Below are 17726 nucleotides of genomic sequence, written 5' to 3'. Positions count from 1 at the left end.
TCAATAAGAAGACTTTTGATGAGTGTGGCAAAAGCAGCAAAACAGAATTTGTTTGTTTGTTTTCTTTTTTTTTTTTTTTTTGAGCCATAGTTAGTTATTGGGCAAATTTATTACAGCAGTTAGAATGCTCTCTGACCGTTACAGGTTGTCAGGGTCTTGCGGAACCATAGTGTAGAGTCTGAATTTCCCTCCAAGTGTAACAGAAAGGACTGTATATGTTTGCATGTGTTGGGGGACATAGAGGAGTTCAGAAAGTGACATGATCAGACTAATCCTCTAGGTCCTGGGGGCAGGGCTTCTAATCAATCAAGAGGCCATTGTCACAGTCTTGGTGAGAGATGACTGTGGCTTGAACTGAAGTTTTAGAATTGAGAGGCTGCAGAGTAACTGACTTTGACTTTGGAGAAACAGAACACGTGAAAGAGGAATAAAAAGTGACTCATGAATTTGAGGAAATGTGCTGAGACATGAACTACTACAATAGGGCACAAACTTGTCAGATGAGAAATCCAGATTTCTGTTTGTTCCTATTAAATCTAAGTCATCAATTAGATATCCAAGGGTTGATGTGAGAGACGTGAATCTGTAGTTTCAAATGGTACATTAAGGTTAAAGAGGGAACAATGAGAAGCATCAGTATGTTCACGTTTCTGAAGCCTGTGCATAAATGGGAGCTCTTAATAGGGGGTATTGTTGGAGAAGACTGAGAGCAGAGCCCCGGGATCTTCCAGCATTCTGAGTTCTGGTCAGTGAGGAGAAGCCAGCGATGGAGAGTGAGAAGAAGTGCACTTTGAATAGGAGAGAAGCCTGGAGAGGATGGAAATCCAGGAGCTGAGTGGTATTTCCCTGAGTAATGTTTGGTGCCCTGAGTATAAGTAAGGAATAAGGAGATAGTTGGTTAAATTGTTCAGGGCTTTTCCAGTCAAGTACATGACCATCACTGTGTTAGTTTTCTAAGGCTGCCATAACAAATTGGTAGCTTAAAACATCAGATATTTATTCTCACTGTTCTGGAGGCCAGAAGTCTGAAATCAAGCTGTTGACTGCTTTGGAGCCTTCTGGAGGCTCTAACAGAGAATCTGTTATCTCTTGGCTTCTGGTGGCTGCTGGCAATTCTTGGCAGTCCTTGGCTTGTAGATGAATCCCTCCAATTTCTGCCTCTGTCTTCACATTGTCTTCTCCTCAGTGTGTTTCTGTGTCTCTTTCTCCCTCTCTCCTCTACTAAGGACTTGTCACTGGGTTTAGAGCCTGCCTGGATCCAGATAATCACATTTCAGGATCCTTAATTTGATTATATCTGCAAAGATCCCTTTTTTCAAATAAGATGATTTACAGATTCACAAGCTTATCTTTTTTTTTTTTATTGCATTTTAGGTTTTGGGGTACATGTGAAGAACATGCAAGACTGTTGCATAGGTGCACACGTGGCAGTGTGACCTGCTGCCTTCCTCCCCTTCACCTATATGTGGCATCTCTCCCCATACGATCTCTCCCTAATTCCCCACCCGCCGCTGTCCCTCCCCTATTTCCCCCCAACAGATCCCAGTGTGTAGTACTACCCTCCCTGTGTCCTTGTGTTCTCATTGTTCAACACCTGCCTATGAGTGAGAACATGCAGTGTTGGATTTTGTGTTCTTCTGTCAGTTTGCTGAGAATGATGGTTTCCAGGTTCATCCATGTCCCTACAAAGGACGCGAACTCATCGTTTTTGATGGCTGCATAATATTCCATGGTGTATATGTGCCACATTTTCCCTGTCCAGTCTATCATCGATGGGCATTTGGGTTGGTTCCAGGTCTTTGCTATTGTAAACTGTGCTGCAATGAACATTTGTGTGTATGTGTCCTTATAGTAGAACGATTTATAATCCTTTGGATATATACCCAGTAATGGGATTGCTGGGTCGAATGGAATTTCTATTTCTAGGTCCTTGAGGAATCGCCACACTGTCTTCCACAGTGGTTGAACTAATTTACACTCCCACCAACAGTGTAAAAGTGTTCCTATTTCTCCACATCCTCTCCAGCGTCTGTCTCCAGATTTTTTAATGATTGCCATTCTAACTGGCATGAGATGGTATCTCAATGTAGTTTTGATTTGCATTTCTCTCATCACCAGTGATGATAAGCATTTTTTCGTATGTTTGTTGGCCTCGTGTATGTCTTCTTTTGTAAAGTATCTGTTCATATCCTTTGCCCACTTTTGAATGGCCTTGTTTGTTTTTTTTCTTGTAAATCTGTTTTAGTTCGTTGTAAATTCTGTATATCAGCCCTTTGTCAGACGGGTAGGCTGCAAAAATTTTTTCCCATTCTGTTGGTTGCCGATTCACTCTAATGACTGTTTCTTTTGCCGTGCAGAAGCTGTGGAGTTTGATTAGGTCCCATTTGTCTATTTTGGCTTTTGTTGCCAATGCTTTTGGTGTTTTGGTCGTGAAGTCCTTGCCCACACCTATGTCCTGAATGGTTTTGCCTAGATTTTCTTCTATGGTTTTTATGGTGTTAGGTTTTATGTTTAAGTCTTTAATCCATCTGGAGTTAATTTTAGTGTAAAGTGTCAGAAAGGGGTCCAGTTTCTGCTTTCTGCATATGGCTAGCCAGTTTTCTGAACACCATTATTAAACAGGGAATCCTTTCCCCATTGCTTGTTTTTGTCAGGTTTGTCAAAGATTGGATGGTTGTAGATATGTGGTGTTGCCTCCGAGGTCTCTGTTCTGCTCCATTGGTCTATATCTCTGTTTTGGTACCAGTACCATGCTGTTTTGATTACTGTAGCCTTGTAGTATGATTTGAAGTCTGGTAGTATGATGCCTCCCGCTTGGTTCTTTTTGCTTAGAATTGACTTGGCTGTGTGGGCTCTCTTTTGGTTCCATATGAAGTTTAAGGTGGTTTTTTCCAGTTTTGTGAAGAAGGTCATTGGTAGCTTGATGGGGATAGCTTTGAATCTGTAAATTACTTTGGGCAGTATGGCCATTTTCACGATATTGATTCTTCCTAACCATGAGCATGGAATGTTTCTCCATCTGTTTGTGTCCTCTCTTATTTCGTTGAGCAGTGGTTTGTAGTCCTCCTTGAAGAGGTCCTTTACGTTCCTTGTTAGTTGTATTCCTAGGTATTTTATTCTCTTTGTAGCAATTGTGAATGGCAGTTCGTTCTTGATTTGGCTGTCTTTAAGTCTGTTATTGGTGTATAGGAATGCTTGTGATTTTTGCACATTGATTTTGTATCCTGAGACTTTGCTGAAGTTGCTTATCAGTTTCAGGAGATTTTGGGCTGAGATGATAGGGTCTTCTAGATATACAATCATGTCGTCTGCAAATAGAGACAATTTGACTTCCTCCTTTCCTAATTGAATACGCTTCATTTCTTTTTCTTGCCTGATTGCTCTGGCTAGAACTTCCAATACTATATTGAATAGGAGTGGTGAGAGAGGGCATCCTTGTCTAGTGCCAGATTTCAAAGGAAATGCTTCCAGTTTTGGCCCATTCAGTATGATATTGGCTGTTGGTTTGTCGTAAATAGCTTTTATTGTTTTGAGATACGTTCCGTCAATACCTAGTTTATTGAGGGTTTTTAGCATAAAGGGCTGTTGAATTTTGTTGAAGGCCTTCTCTGCATCAATTGAGATAATCATGTGGTTTTTGTCTTTGGTTCTGTTTATGTGGTAAATTACATTTATAGATTTGGGTATGTTGAACCAGCCCTGCATCCCCAGGCTGAATCCTACTTGATCATGGTGGATAAGCTTTTTGATGTGCTGTTGCAATCGGCTTGCCTGTATTTTATTGAAGATTTTTGCATCTATGTTCATCATGGATATTGGCCTGAAGTTTTCTTTTCTTGTTGAGTCTCTGCTAGTTTTGGTATCAGGATGATGTTGGTCTCATAAAATGATTTGGGAAGGATTCCCTCTTTTTGGATTATTTGGAATAGTTTCAGAAGGAATGGTACCAGTTCCTCTTTGTATGTCTGGTAGAATTTGGCTGTGAACCCATCTGGACCTGGGCTTTTTTTGGGTGGTAGGCTCTTAATTGCTGCCTCGACTTCAGACCTTGTTATTGATCTGTTCAGGGTTTCGACTTCTTCCTGGTTTAGTCTTGGGAGGAGGCAACTGTCCAGGAATTTATCCATTTCTTCCAGGTTTTCTATTATATGCATAGAGTTGTTTGTAATAATCTCTGATGATGGTTTGAATTTCTGTGGCATCTGTGGTGATATCCCCTTTATCATTTTTTATTGCATCTATTTGGTTATTCTCTCTTTTCTTTTTTATTAATCTGGCTAGTAGTCTGTCTATTTTGTTGATCTTTTCAAAAAACCAGCTCCTGGATTTATTGATTTTTTGAAGGGTTTTCTGTGTATCTATCTCCTTCAGTTCTGCTCTGATCTTAGTTATTTCTTGTCTTCTGCTAGGTTTTGAGTGTTTTTGATCTTGCTCCTCTAGCTCTTTCAATTTTGATGATAGGGTGTCAATTTTAGATCTCTCCTTGCTTCTCATGTGGGTATTTATTGCTATATATTTTCCTCTAGAGACTGCTTTAAATGTATCCCAGAGATTCTGGTATGTGGTGTCTTCGTTCTCGTTGGTTTCGAAGAACATCTTTATTTCTGCCTTCATTTCATTGTTTATCCAGTCAACATTCAAGAGAAAGTTTTTCAGTTTCCATGAAGCTGTGCGGTTCTGGGTTGGTTTCTGAATTCTGAGTTCTAACTTGATTGCACTGTGGTCTGAGAGACTGTTTGTTATGATTTCCGTTCTTTTGCATTTGCTGAGGAGTGATTTACTTCCAATTATGTGGTCAATTTTAGAGTAGGTGTGATGTGGTGCTGAGAAGAATGTATATTCTGTGGATTTGGGATGGAGAGTTCTGTAAATGTGTATTAGGTTTGCTTGGTCCAGGTCTGAGTTCAAGTCCTGGATATCCTTGTTAATTTTCTGTCTGGTTGATCTGTCTAATATTGACAATGGGGTGCTAAAGTCTCCCACTATTATTGTGTGGGAGTCTAAGTCTCTTTGTGAGTCATTAAGAACTTGCCTTAAGTATCTGGGTGCTCCTGTATTAGGTGCATATATATTTAGGAACGTTAGCTCTTCTTGTTGCATTGATCCTTTTATCATTATGTAATGTCCTTCTTTGTCTCTTTTGATCTTTGTTGCTTTAAAGTCTATTTTATCAGAGATGAGAATTGCAGCTCCTGCTTTTTTTGCTCTCCATTTGCTTGGTAAATCTTCCTCCATCCCTTTATTTTGAGGCTTTGTGTATCCTTGCATGTGAGATGGGTTTCCTGGATACAGCACACTGATGGGTTTTGGCTTTTTATCCAATTTGCCAGTCTGTGTCTTTTGATTGGGGCATTTAGTCCATTTCTGTTTAGGGTTAATATTGTTACGTGTGAATTTGATACTGCCATTTTGTTGCTAGCTGGCTGTTTTGCCTGTTAGTTGATGCAGATTCTTAATTGTGTTGATGCTCTTTACCATTTGGTATGTTTTTGGAGTGGCTGGTACTGGTTGTTCTTTTCTATGTGTAGTGCCTCTTTCAGGAGCTCTTGTAAAGCAGGCCTGGTGGTGATGAAATCTCTGAGTACTTGCTTGTTCACAAAGGATTTTATTTTTCCTTCACTTATGAAGCTTAGTTTGGCTGGATATGAAATTCTGGGTTGAAAGTTCTTTTCTTTAAGGATGTTGAATATTGGCCCCCACTCTCTTCGGGCTTGTAGGGTTTCTGCTGAGAGATCTGCTGTAAGTCTGATGGGCTTCCCTTTGTGGGTAACCCGACCTTTCTCTCTGGCTGCCCTTAGCATTTTCTCCTTCATTTCAATCCTGGTGAATCTGACGATTATGTGCCTTGGGGTTGGTCTTCTTGAGGAATATCTTTGTGGTGTTCTCTGTATTTCCTGGACTTGAATATTGGCCTGACTTGCTAGGTTGGGGAATTTTTCCTGGATAATATCCTGAAGAGTATTTTCCAGCTTGGAGTCATTCTCTTCGTCACATTCAAGTACACCTATCAAACGTAGATTAGGTCTTTTCACATAGTCCCATATTTCTTGTTGACTTTGTTCATTCCTTTTTACCCTGTTTTCTCTAATCTTGCCTTCTCGTTTTATTTCATTGAGTTGATCTTCGACCTGTGATATCCTTTCTTCTGCTTGGTCAATTTGGCTGTTGAAACTTGTGCATGCTTCGCGAAGTTCTCGTGTTGTGTTTTTCAGCTCCATCAATTCACTTACATTCCTCTCTAAGTTGTCCATTCTCGTTAGCATTTCGTCAGATCTTTTTTCAAGGTTCTTAGTTTCTTTGCATTGGGTTAGAACATGTTCTTTTAGCTCACGGAAGTTTCTTATTACCCACCTTCTGAAGCCTGATTCTGTCATTTCATCACACTCATTCTCCATCCAGTCTTGTTCCCATTCTGGTAAGGAGTTGTGATCCCTTGTAGGAGGAGAGGTGTTCTGATTTCAGGTGTTTTCATTCTTTTTGCACTGATTTCTTCCATCTTTGTGGATTTATCCACCTGTCGGCTTTGTGGTTGTTGACTTTCTGATTGGGTCTCTGAGTGGACGTCGTGTTTGTTGACAATGAAGTTATTTCCGTTTCTTAGTTTTCCTTCTAACAGTCTGGCCCCTCTGCCGTAGGACTACTGAGGTCCATTCCAGGCCCTGCTTGCCTGGGGATCACCTGCAGCAGCTGCAGAACAGTAAGGATTGCTACCAGTTTCTTCTTCTGCTTTGTCCCAGAAGGGTACCTGCCTAATGTCAGTCTGAGCTCTCCTTTATGAGGTGACTCTTTGGATATACGGGGGTCAGGGAGCTGCTTGAGGAGACAGTCTGTCCTTTATAATTGCTCAAGTGCTCAGCTGTGAGCTCCGTTGTTCATTCAGAGCTGCTGGGCAGGTACATTTAAGTCTGCTGCAACAGAACTCATAAACCCCTTTTTTTCCCCTAGGTGTTCTGTCCCGGGGAGTTAGGGCTTTATTTATGAGTTTCCACTGTACTGCTTTCTTTTTTTTTTTTTTTTCAGGGCTACCCTGCCCAGCAAGGAGGCAGCCTAGTCACTGTCTGCCTGTAGAGGCTTTGCTGAGCTGCTATGGGCTCTGCCCAGCTGCCATGTGAACTTCCCTGCAGTCCTGTTTATATGGGTGTAGTTAGAACTGCCTCAGCAATGGTGGCCTGCCTCTGTAATGACGGGCTCTCTCTGTAATGACGGACTCTCTCTGTAATGGCGGGTTGCCTCGGCAATGGCAGGCTGCCTCAGCAACGGCGGACTGCCTCCGTAGTGGTGGAGTGCCTCGGTAATGGCAGACGCCCCTCCCCCACAGAGCTGGACCATCCCGGGTTCAGCTGTGCCTGCTGTGGAGCTCTCAACCCCGAGTTTTTCTAATTGCTGTTTTTTTTGTTTTTGTTTTTGTTTTTGTGGGGGTGAGACCAGCCGGGCCTGATCACCTGGCTCCCTGCCTCAGAGCCTTTTGTTTTTTAGTTGAACGGTCGGCTCTCTACCAGGTGTTCTGGTCACCTGTTGGAAAGGCACCAGGATCTGTGTGATTTCCCATGCAGCGACCCACTGTGCCAGCTGAAACAGTGGCCCTGAGATTTGTGGTGCTTTTTTGCCCAGGAATCTCCTGGCCTGGCTCCCTGTTTCAGTCCCCCTTTTATTTTAAATCAGATGAATGAGCGACTCTGCCTTCCCGGAGCTTCCCTTGCTGGCTAAGGGGTGGACCCAGTCTCGTTTACTCGGCAACGGGAACCGCCGCGCTGGGGCGCCGGCAAAACAGCCACGCTGGCCAAAACAGCTGCACTGGTGACCCATAGGGCTCCTCCGCCTGGGAATCTCCTGGTCTGTGGGTAACAAAAATCCGTCTGGAAATGCGGCGTCCACTCACCCTCTGTGCTTTCACTGGGAGCTGCAATCCTGAGCTGCTCCTAACGGCCATCTTGGATCACCTCCCCTGTTTGTTTTCTTTTGAGATAGAGTCTAACTCTGTCACCCAGACTGGAGTGCAATGGGGTGATCTCGGCTCATTGCAACCTCTGCCTCCTGCGTTCAAGCGATTCTCCCACCTCAGCCTCCCGAGTAGCTAGGATTACAGGCGTGCACCACCACACCTGGCTGATTTTTTGTATTTTTAGTAAAGATACAGTTTCACCATATTAGCCAGGCTGGTCTTGCTCCCCTGACCTCAAATGATCCATCCGCCTTGGTCTCCCAAGGTGCTGGGATTACAGGCGTAAGCTACCACACCTGGTCAATATTTCTTAATTATTTGATAGAAGTTACCAGTGAAGGCTTTTGGGCTTAGAATTTTCTCTTTGGAAAGAGTTTTTTAACTACAAACTTAGACTTTAAAAATAAATAGGATTACTTAGGTTACCTGCTTCTGCTTGAATGAACTTTGGTAGTTTGAGTCTTAAGAATTGGTTTATTTTATCTAAGTTGCTGAATTTACTAGTATAAAATTGTTTCTAACGTTCCCTTCTTCTTTTAATGGTGGCAGAATCTGTAAATAACATTCCCTTACTCTTCTAATAGTGGCAGAATCTTTAATGATACTCACTTTCATTTCTGATATTGATCATTTATTTCTTTTTTCTTTCTTCTGTTCAGTTTGGCTAGGGGTTTTATAGAATTTTAAATCTTTTCAAACAATTAGGTTTTAGTTGTGTTGATTTTTCTCTATTTTCAGTTTTTTGATTTCTGCTCTTCATTTTATCCATTTTATCTTTCACTTGTTTTTGTTTTTAAGGTTTTGTTCTTTTGTAATTTTGAAGCTTAGGCTATACATCTGAGAGCTTTATTTTTTCTAATATAAGAATTTAATGCTGTGAATTTTTCTTTAAGCACTGATTTAGCTCTGTTCTACAAATTTTGACAAGTTGAGTTTTTCTTCTCTTTTTTTTTTAACATCTGGGATACATCCTATACAGATTTTTACTTTCATTCACTTTAAAATATATTCTAATTTCCCTCTTGAATTCTTCTTTCAGGCTCTATATCTATTACGATTTTCTGTCTACTTGGGCACAGCCCAAGTGTTAGTCTCCAACTATAAATTTGGATTTGTCTACCTCTTTCAGTTTTATTAGTTTTTGTTTTATACATTTTGAAGCTTTGTTGTTATATACATATACAGTTAGTGGTGGTGTGTCTTTTTGATGACTTGGCCACCTTATTATTGCGTATTTCTCTTTATTCCTTGTTCTGAAATCTGTTTTGTTTGATATTAATATAGCTACTCCAGTTTTATTTTGACTGATGTTTGCATGGAATCTTTTTTTTTCCTGTGTTTTACTTTTAGCCTATCTTTAAATTGGTTTCTTTTAGAAAGCATATAATTGGGTCTTCCTCTTTAAAATTTAATTTGACAAGCTTTGCCCTTTAGTTAGGGTGATTAGATCATTTGCACTTACTGAAGTTATTGAGGCTCATCATTGTGTTAGTTGCCTTTTTTTTTCACTTACTCTGTTTACTTTTTTTTCTCTTTGACATCTATTGTGGTCACATATGTTATTTCTCTAAGTTTCTCTGACCTCCTGTTGTGGTTATACATTTTACTTTTCTGTATTTTTTAAACCCTACAATTTGTTGTTACTAATTTTGCTTTATATAGTCAGTTGTCTTTTTAAGTGATTAAAATTGGGAAAAATATCTTTTATATTTACCTCATTTTTATTATTCTTGATATTCTTCATTTATTTGTGTAGATTCAGATTTCTTTCTGGTATCATACCCCTCCATTGCTTGAAGGTCTTCCTTTAATATTACTTATTTTAGCAGATTTGTAGACAGTGCATTCTCTCAGCTTCTGTTTGCCAAACAAGTTTTTATTTCACCTTCATTTTTTTTTCTTTATAGGTTTTATTATGCACAATGTGGGGTGGTGGTTCAGACCTTCCTGGCAGCTGCTTTCCTCATGGCAGTCAGGATACCGCTTCAGCTCCTCTTTCTTCCTCTTCATGCAGATGTGTGTTTTCATCCTTTTCTAAAAGAACTTGAGGGACCGCTTGTCCTTGGAGACTTTGAGCAGCTTCATAGCATGCCACTTCTCTGTGGGAAGCCACACACCTCACGGATAATGTCTTACACACACTTTGTGTGCTTTTGTGAGGTATCCAGGGTGGCAGCCCTGCCTCAGCTTGCTCACATTCTTGTTCACGCTGGGCCCTGGTTGAGGCCCATGCCATGGGATAATGCAGAACTATGGCTGCTGCTCCTCAGTGACTGCTGTAGCGGAAAATTTTACTTTTCTTTTCTTTCTTTTTTTTTCTTTTTGAGACGGAGTCTCACTCTGTCTCCCAGACTGGAGTGCATTGGCGCAATCTTGGCTCACTGTAACATCTGCTTCCTGAGTTCAGGCAATTCCCCTGCCTCAGCCTCCCGAGTAGCTGGGATTACAGGCACCCACCACTATGCCCAGCTAATTTTTTGTATTTTTAATAAAGACAGGGTTTCATCATGTTGGCCAGGCTGGTCTCGAACTCCTGACCTTGTGATTCGCCTGCCTTGGCCTCCCAGAGTGCTGGGATTACAGGCATGAGCCTCTGTGCCTGGCCTTCTCTTTTTCTTTTCTAAGCCTCCAATGGATTACCTTCATTTTTGGAAGTTATTTTTTTCTGGATATAGGTTTCTGTGTTTCTTGTTTCTTTTAGTACTTTAAAGATCTTGCTCCATTGTCTTCTGATAGGCACAATTTTCAATGTAAAGTCTATTGTAATTCTTACTTGCTTTTTCTTGTTGATGTATTTTTTCGCCTCTCTCAGCCTTCAAAATATTTTTTTCTTTGTTTCCCGACAATTTGGCTGTGATGTATCTAAGTTTGATTTTTTTTTTGTTTCTTCCTTTCTTCTCTTCCCCTGCACTCTTTCCCCACCCTTCTTCCTATTTTTCTTCCTTCTCCTTTTCCTTCACCTTTTCTTCCTCTCCTCCTTATCCTCTTCCTTCCTTCTCTTCCTACTTCCTTCTCCTCTTTTTTCCATCTCCTCCTTCTCCTTCCCTATTCTTCTCTCTTCTTCCCTGTTCCTCCTCCTCCTTCCTTCTCCCTCTTCCTCCTCCTTCTTCCCTCCCTTCTCCTCCCTCCCTTCTCCTTTTTCTTCTCTCTCTCTTTTTTTTAAGACAGAGTCTTGCTCTGTCGCCCAGCCAGAGTACAGTGGTGCGATCTGGGCTCACTGCAACCTCCACCTCCCAGGTTCAAGCAGTTGTCCTGCCTCAGCCTCCTGAGTAGCTGGGACTACCAGCACATACCACCACACCTGGCTAATTTTTTGTATTTTTAGGAGAGTTGAGGTTTTACCATGTTAGCTAGGATGGTCTCAGTCTCCTGACCTTGTGATCTGCCCACCTCTGCCTCCGAAAGTGCTGGGATTACAGTCTTGAGCCACCGTGCCCAGCCCTCCTTCTCTTTTTTATCCTCCTCCTCTTCCTCTTCTTCCTCCTGCTTCCCTTCCTTCCTCATCTTTCTCATCCTCATCCTTCTGATCCTCCTTATTTTGATTAGGGTTCTCTGAACATTTTGGATCTGTGATTTGATGTCATTCAGTTATTTTGACAAGTTCTTAGCTATTAACTTTTAAAATATATTTTATTCCTTGTTTTCTCCCTCTTCTCCTTGGAGTTTCCATTTATACATTCATTAGATCATTGGTATTGTCTTATAGTTCTAGGATTTTCCGTTTCTTTTTTCTATACTGTTTTTTTTTTAATTAAACAGTTTGAATAATTTCTGTTGATTTGTCTACAAGTTCAATGATATTTCTTCAGGTATGTACAGTCTGAATTAATACACTATTAATAAAGACATAAATGTTTTGATCGCTAGTATTTTTCCTTTAGTATTTCCTTTTGTATTTGTAGTTTCTATTTTTGTGCTGAAATTCTCCATATGTTCATGTATGTTGTCTGCTTTTTCCAGTTGGTCTTTCAACCTATCAATCATAGATGTTGTAACATATCTTTCTGTAAGTCTGGCACCAGGGTCATCCCAAGGCCGTGTTTTGTTGACTTCCTTGTTTTGGCAGTAGTTTGTTTCTTCTTGCAGTTTTGGGTATCTCATAATTTTTGAACAAGTGTTGGACCTTGTGACAGAAATATAGTAGAGGCTAAGTCAAATAGTATTTGTTGAGAAATCAGCATATGTCTCTATCAGACTTTTTGGATGGAAGGTTGCATCAGTTTAGTTAGTAACTGAATTCATTTTGGGTTTTGTTGTTGCCATAGTCACTATTAACTACAAATTCCTTCAGCAGTGATATACTGTTACCTGTGCTTTGTGTAGGGTGAGGTTTTGAGAGGGGTTTTTCATAGCTTCTCTGCTCCGCCGTCAGGTTTAGAGGTCTCTTTGCTGTGTTATGGCATGGGGGTCATCTCTCTTTGTGCTGTAGTAGACTGCTGTTGTTTATTATTTAATCTTGGGATTGTGATGGGTGTCATAGTTCTTGACTTTTTTTGTCCAGCTTCATTTTCTGGCAGACTCTGTGAGTCTGGGTCTCAGAAGCAGATCTTTCTCAGTTTTTGCTCTCTTCTCTGTGGTAACCAAACTTTGTCTTGGATCTGTGGGCAGTTCGGGCATGAGAGAGTTTCCTGTACATTTCCCAGCATTTGAAGACCTCCTATTTATACTGGTATAGTATCTTACTCTTTTTTTTTTTTTTTTGAGACGGAGTCTCGCTCTTGTTACCTAGGCTGGAGTGCAATGGCGCGATCTCGGCTCACCGCAACCTCCGCCTCCTGGGTTCAGGCAATTCTCCTGCCTCAGCCTCCTGAGTAGCTGGGATTACAGGCACGCGCCACCGTGCCCAGCTAATTTTTTTGTATTAATAGAGACGGGGTTTCACAATGTTGACCAGGATGGTCTCGATCTCTCGACCTCGTGATCCACCCGCCTCGGCCTCCCAAAGTGTAGTATCTTACTCTTAAAGTAGGTTTTCTATCTTTTTTTCCCCCCCAGGAGCATATAGCTTTTAAGCTTTTAATCCTTCTTCAGAAGGAGTGAGGCTTTACTGAGCTCTTAGGACAAGAGAATTTCCTGCCTTTGCCCCAAAGGCAGATAGGATTTGTTTCTACCCTTCCTCCAGTGGCTTAAACCTTTTGTTTTGTATTGGAGAAGAGCCTAGAGAAGTGGCAAGGTTCTGAGCTTGTTCCTCAGTGCAGCCACTAACCAGCTGCATGCCTGCACCAAATTGGGCTCTCTTTTGTCTGCAGCTGTACCCCTAGTTGTCCTCCTGAGAATCCAGGGCAGGACTATGGAAAACCACTCCTGTCTGGAGCTCCCAGTTTTTCTAAACTATTATGCTAGCTCATACTCAGGCTTTAGGAATTTATTAACATTTCATCTACTTTCTTCTTACTTATATTTATGGCAGTCATCTCTGCCATTCCCACCCGGCCAAAGCTGTAACAGTTTTGTGAGTTCTGTCTCTCCCACAGGATTTGTTACTCTCTAGAATTCATTTTGCTTGTTTGTCTTGTAATCTCAGGTCTCTGAAGGGTTCGAGAAAAGTTACGATTTTCTTTTCAAGTTGCCTCTTTGTCACTGTTATGTTTCTACATTCTAAGGAAAAATGAAATACTCTCTTCACCTCTTTTATATATGCCACTCTTGCATCTTGATTTTTTTCATTTGGATATTTTAGAGTTTTTCTTATATCTTGGAGTTTGTCGTAAGTCAGATGTGACTACTCTTTTTTTGTATTTGATCATTCATCCAAGTAGTACTCATACTCAAAGTAATACATATATAAAAAGGCAGAATTTATACAAGATTAATAGTATAAAAACTCAAGCTTTATAATTTAAAACACCAAAATATCCTGTTCTCCTTTCCTGCCACTGGCCATTTCTGCTCCCCCTTGCCAGAGGCAACCACTTTACCACCTGTTGTAACTATTTATGTTTTTATTTACCACTGTGGGTAATTTGGGCTATCTCTTGATTTCTCATGTTTAAATATTATGAGAAGTAATATAAAAGTAAGAAAATTAAATATACTTTCTGCTCTGGAAAATGAGGATTTAACTCTGGTACATACTCCACACACACTTTTCTGCATCTCTCTAATTTATCCCCAAAGTCTTTACCACTTAAGCACATCATGCAGTTTTTTTTTTCCATTCCTTTCCCAACCTCCACCCTACTCCACCCATAGAGCTCTTTATCCTCCTCTTGTATTGCAGATTGATTGATAGGCCTGCTGCAGAGCTACTGTTTAGATTCTTCTCTTCACCATTATCCTGAAAATTTCCTTGGCCTCTTGTCTTTTGTTGAGTTGCCTGTTTTCTGGACAGTTTCCCTTGTTCTTGGTTTACTTTCTTGTTTTGATGGAGTACCTACTTTAGGGGCTTCCTCTTGAAGGATACATGGGAAGTAAACTTTTTTGGAGATTTTGTGGTCTGAAATTTTTTTATATTTCCCACACACTTGATAGTTTTTTTTCTAAGATAGAATTCTGAGTTGGAAGTACATTTTCACAGAGTTTGGAAGGCATTGCACCCTTGTCTTGTACCTCCCAGCATTGCTGTTAAAATTTCAACACTTGATTCTTCAGCCTGTATATGAAACCTTTACCCTTCTCCTCCCTCTCAATGCTTTTCTGACTTTTTATTTTCCCAGGGGTTCTGAGATGTGTGTATTTTATGTTTATTTGATAAATTGTGTTGAACATTTGAGTTATAATCTAGAAATGCATATACTTTAGAACTGAGAAATTTCTTTTTTTTTTTTTGAGACGGAGTTTCGCTCTTGTTACCCAGGCTGGAGTGAAATGGGAGAAATTTCTTATATCATTTCTTTAATAATTTCTTTCCTTTTATTTTTGCTGTTATTTATTTCTGGGATGCCTGTTAATCTTATGAATGGTCTTGTGATTTTTCTTTTTTCCACCTATTTCTGTTTTTGTTGTTGGTCTGTTTTGTAGGGAGATTTCCTCAAGTTTGTTTTCCAGTCCCTCTTTGAAATTTTCATTTCAGCTATTGCATTTTTTATTTCCCAGAGTTCTTCCTCAGTCTCAAGATATTCCTTTTTATGTCTTCTTATTCTTGCTTAATGGGTATAGTATTTCTCTTATGTGCCTGAGTATTTTTATTTTTTGCATTTTTTTTCTTCTGTTCTCTGAATTATTTTCCTGTTCCTTGTGTGTTAGAAGCCTGGGTGTGTCTTCTGAGGGCAAATGAGAAAAGAGGCTGGGAATCTTATTTTTCAGTATGGAACCTTGAAACTCCATCTCCGTATTTGCAGAGTGACACATAGATTTCACCCTCAACTGTGCCTGGTGTCCAGAACCTCTCTGTTTTAGCCTCTCCCAGTAGGAAACTCCTGTTAGGAAGGGGTAGGCACCTGGCTGCTTGGGGTCAAAGAGGTGATATGGAGATTTCATAAGACCTTGAGAAGACTTCCCCACAATCTTTCTGTTTCAGCCCCTTCCAGGATTTATCTTTAAATGTACCAGGTGTACTCCTAATTCTGGAGGCTTTCTGGGGTTGTGGGTGACACATCACTTTGCTTGCTGTTTGTAAGCTCTTTGTTAGCTTCTTCCTTTGCAGGTTAGATTTCAGTTACTCACATCTGTTAAGCTAGCCACAACTTGTTCATCTGCTTTTCAAATTCCAGACTTTGATTGACTTACCTCCTACTGTTGTCTCATATATTAGTTTGTTTGCTGTAAAGAACTGCCCAAGACTGGGTAATTTAAAAAGGAAAGAGGTTTAATTGACTCACAGTTCTGCAGGGCTGGATGGGAAGGCCTCAGGAAACTTACAATTGTGTCAAAAAAGCACCTCTTCACAGGGCAGCAGGAGAGAGAAATAAGTGCAGAGTAAAAGGGGAAGCCCCTTATAAAGCCATCCGATCTTGTCAGACTCATTCACCATCAACAGAACAACATGGGAGAACCGCCCCCCTGATTCAGTTATCGATACCTGGTCTTCCCCTTGACATGTGGGGATTATTACAATTCAAGGTGAGATTTGGGTGGGGACACTGAGCCAAACCGTATCATCTTTTTCGTATTTCCCATGTGTGTCTGAGGGGTACCATAGAAGAAATACAGAAAGTAAGGATTGAGCTGTACTTTGTGCCTGCTGGGTTTCTGCTTTCCAAGAGAGAATTTCTCATTAGTAATTACTTTGACCTTGTCTCTCCTGACCTCTTCCTCTTCAAACAGTGATCTTTAAAAGAAAGAAATTTTGAAGTTAGGCATAGCTCTCAGATGAAAATCATATGTTACCTACTGGATAAATTATATACTATTAAGGTAACAAAAGCAAGGCAAAGATAGAAGAAATTAGTTTAGTCGAATAAAACAGATTTTATTAATTCCACTCATTAAAAATGAAAAACTTGTTTAGATAGACTAGTATCCTGTGGCTACTTGTAGAACTGCCCCACGATTCCCGAAACAAATACTTCTCTAAGAACCTAAACAGTTGGCAGCACTTTGATAAGTACAGGCTCTGTCTTGGAGGTATGTATACAATTTAAAATAAGGTAGGAATATGAAAGAAAATTTGAAGAAACAAAATATGTTTTGTTTCTTTCTGTTCACCAGGTTTTCCTGTGAATAATGATTTTAGCTGCTTTTCAAAATCTTTTAAATTTCTTTCATCCCTTGGAACTATCTACTTCTGTTTTCTCTCATTTGTTTTTGCAGTAGTCCTTTCCATCCCAGCTGTGCCTAGAGCATTCTTCTTAATAGTTCCAAACTCTGTTCTTCATCTCACTGTTTTTCTTTTCATTCTTAGATGGCACAGTTTTACTTCATCTGTTACTTTTCTGTTATTCCTTTCTTCAGCTTCTTTTTTTCTCCTAATAATGATAGTTCAAAGGTAGCATGGTTACTCTCCTCTAGCTGGAAGATGTAGTTTGACATCCTGGCACCTCTGCATATTATCTGTGTGACCTTAGAGTAGTTACAGAACCTCTCTAACCCGAGTTTGCTTGTCTGTAAAATTGAATGTTAATATTGCTTATCTTACCAAATTTTTGTGAGGATGAAAATGAAATAATCCATATCCATGCAAAACACTTAGCACATTAGCAACCACACTTTTAAATCTTGAGTGTTAGCTATTAGCTATTACCTCTATCAGTCTATTTTATTACATAATAATTTCTGTCATGTGAAGGATGCCTGTGTTAGCATTTTGCAGTCAAAGGTTATAGCAGCAGTCTCTCAAGATGGTAAATGTGGATGAAGACAGGAATTTGTGTTTTAAAGAGATAAAAGAGCTAATTAGAGAAAGAGATGCTCCCTGGCTCATATGAAGCTGCTGGTCGTTTCTAACATACTGTCATCTTACTTTTCAGGATTCTTTATTTTCGTTTTTGCTTCTGCTGTCTGCCACTATATCTTTCCCTGCCACCCTAAGTTGTATAATGAAAAGGAAATAATTCAGTAAGAACAACTTTAAAAAAGAAAAAAATGAACATGGGGCTGGGCGCGGTAGCTCAGGCCGGTAATCCCAGCACTTTGGGAGGCTGAGGTGGGCAGATCACAAAATAAGGAGATCGAGACCATCCTGGCTAACTCGGTGAAACTCCATCTGTACTAAAAAAAAAAGAGAAAATACAAAAAAATTAGCCAGGCATGGTGGCACATACCTGTAGTCCCAGCTACTTGGGAGGCTGAGGCAGGAGCATCGCTCCAGGAGGTGGAGATTGCAGTGAGCCAAGATATCACAACTGTACTCCAGCCTGGGCAACAGAGTGAGATTCTGTCTCAAAAAAAAAAAAAATTTGTTTTT

At 40.3% G+C, this 17726-nt stretch overlaps 1 protein-coding gene across 18 annotated transcripts in view; it reads left to right on the top strand.

Moving 5' to 3' along the window:
• The window catches only part of STAU2 (staufen double-stranded RNA binding protein 2), a 355158-nt gene that overhangs the window by 176590 nt on the left and 160842 nt on the right, over nt 1–17726 (top strand). The window lies entirely within an intron of this gene.

Source organism: Aotus nancymaae, unplaced genomic scaffold, assembly GCF_030222135.1.
Source record: "Aotus nancymaae isolate 86718 unplaced genomic scaffold, 86718_ANA_hifiasm-v0.15.2.pri h1tg000036l, whole genome shotgun sequence".
Classification (NCBI taxonomy): domain Eukaryota; kingdom Metazoa; phylum Chordata; class Mammalia; order Primates; family Aotidae; genus Aotus; species Aotus nancymaae.
This window is presented reverse-complemented; position numbering and strand designations above follow the sequence as displayed.